Source organism: Triturus cristatus, chromosome 4_1, assembly GCF_964204655.1.
Source record: "Triturus cristatus chromosome 4_1, aTriCri1.1, whole genome shotgun sequence".
NCBI classification, from domain to species: domain Eukaryota; kingdom Metazoa; phylum Chordata; class Amphibia; order Caudata; family Salamandridae; genus Triturus; species Triturus cristatus.
Genome location: NC_140585.1, coordinates 109,789,485 through 109,791,788, shown reverse-complemented (window position 1 = coordinate 109,791,788; position 2,304 = coordinate 109,789,485). Strand labels below are relative to the sequence as shown.

At 47.5% G+C, this 2,304-nt stretch overlaps 1 non-coding gene across 1 annotated transcript; it reads right to left on the bottom strand.

Annotated features, from left to right (window-relative positions):
- Positions 1-389: 389 nt before the first annotated feature.
- TRNAR-UCU (transfer RNA arginine (anticodon UCU)) lies at positions 390-478 on the bottom strand. Its single transcript is given in 2 exon segments — positions 390-425; positions 442-478. It is a non-coding gene; the product is annotated as a tRNA-Arg (tRNA).
- Between the last annotated feature and the right edge of the window lie 1,826 nt (positions 479-2,304).

The window sequence follows — 2,304 nt, the reverse complement described above, 5'->3', positions numbered from 1 at the left end:
AATGATTATAAATCAGCAATTTTAATCATGACATATAACGTAAACTGGAGTTTAAATCTCAACAAATTTTCAATAGAAAACCCTGCTCCAGCAATAGCCCCTCCCTGCCCAGTGCACTCAACACACTCTGTACGCGGGTAAATGTCCTGCATGTGAGGAGGAGTCACTGCTCACAAGTTTTGGCCCTTATGTGATGTAAACAGGGGGGCTACTGGGGGGCTACAGGAGGGCTTCATCAGGGCTCCCAGGAGGACGGACTGCACAGAGCCCCCAGGGCCGGACTTGGGAACCAAAAGCAGTTCTAGCAAAAAATGCACAAACCAATCCTGCCCCTTGTGCTCTTTCTCAAATAGAATGAATTAACTTTTCTGTCATAATTTGTATCAAAACGACTCTGGGGGGACTCGAACCCACAACCTTTGAATGCCTTCACAGTCAGCCTAGAAGTCCAACGCGCTATCCATTGCGCCACAGAGCCACCTGTGGAAGCACGCGCCTCTGAGGGTACTACTGATGGAAGTGAGAAAGTGTGATGGTCGTGTTCGATCATATTCTTTTCAGTGAAAGTGCAAACACATCACTAAGCTTGAGAGGGAGGAGGACTGCCCTAGGTCGAGTTACAGGGTCTCGGGGGGTGTGGCGTATTGTGGTCCGGGTTATATTTACCTCCCGCTGGAAGTTTCTCATGGCTGGCGATTACTAATAGCCATCCAAACAGGATATGAACTCATGCTTACATGTATCTTGAAGTTGAGCCCGCCCCTCTTTTGCTGTCAGTCACCCTACAGAACAGTAAAACTTTGGCCCCGCCGACTCCTCCCTGTTTCGGGAGAGCCCACGTGGCCGCGAGGCGTGTGGTAAAGTCAAACCGAAGCTTCCCTCTGCGCTTTCTACTGGGTTTAAGTTCTGATAGTGAATTATTAAAACACACAGTGCGTCCACATTAGTGATCCGTGTTATACGAGGGTCACGTGACACATCTTCCACAACCTGCTCCTCCCGCTAGACTGACATGTGCTCGGGTTGGAAAGGCCAGTGCACGTTGAGCACTTTTGGTTTTCGTCTGCATTATTCGCATAAAAATCTTTCCTTTGTTCATTCTTTCATCCGTCTTCTTTCCTCACCAAGTCCTTCTCCCCCAGTCACTGCCTCCCTCTTCCCTTTCTTTCGTTCCCCTCTCCCTTTCTCTCTCTTTCTTCCCGTTTCCCCACTTTACCCCTCCCCCGCTTTCCCGGTCGTTATTCATACCTGCAAGAGTCGAAACACGTGAAACCAGCAGCAAAAAGCGACAAATAAACAGGAAAACATCTTATTTGTTTCAGAATCGGCAGCAGGCGGTTGCTGACAGAGGCGTAGCTAGAGCTTGTGGCGCCGGGGCTATCCCTCAGATTGCCGCCCCTGGAGAGGGGGATGAGGGGTGCTGGGGAAAAAGGACCGAGAGACACATAGTATCGCCACTAATAGTTACCTCGATCATGCAAGTTACATGCACATACATGACACCGTCCAAGGCTACACAGTTAACTACACCGGTGACCGGCAGTACAAAGTAGAACACACAGACTGCCACCCTGCAGGATTTCAGGAAGGGCCTAAAAACATGGTTATTCGATTAACGTCCCTAATCAGCAGCACCGCCCCCACCCTCCAGCGCCTAGATACCCTCACAGGTGATAAGTAGCGCTATGCAAATCCTGTTTGTTTGATTGATTGACACCCGATTTCCACACATCGTTTGAGCGCTACATTAGTTTTATCTGTAAAATTGTATGTCTTTGCAAGTTAAGTGACCACTTCAATGGAGATTGTGCTGTCTATAAATGACACAGCGCGAACACACCATGCTTTAATGATATATGTTCAACATTGTGAGTTCAGTGATGAAGCACTGATGGCAGCGACGCCACTCTGAAAATTGTTCGAGCACCACTGGGTGTTCCCAATCCTGTTTCTCTTGGTTATTACCTTCTCTGACTCAACGAAATTCTAGTCCCCCTCCCATATGAATGTGTCACAAGCCCTCTGGACATTATTAAGGCAGGTATTGGCCTGATAATGTGGTAACCAGATATTTTACTCATTTGCATTTTTAAAGAAGGGCGCATGTTGTGTGTGTTTTTAGTGTCTCACCAGAGTGACCAAAAAGAGAAGCCTGCTGTGGTAGGCCCTTTATAGTTTTCAGAGCTTGTTACAGTCTCTGACAATTCTATGTTTATTTGTAAATTGCTGGCCTTTGTGCTAAGGCTGGGTGTTAAGCAGTCTGGATTCCTCCTTGCACAATTGTTGGCTCAATTACTTTAACTG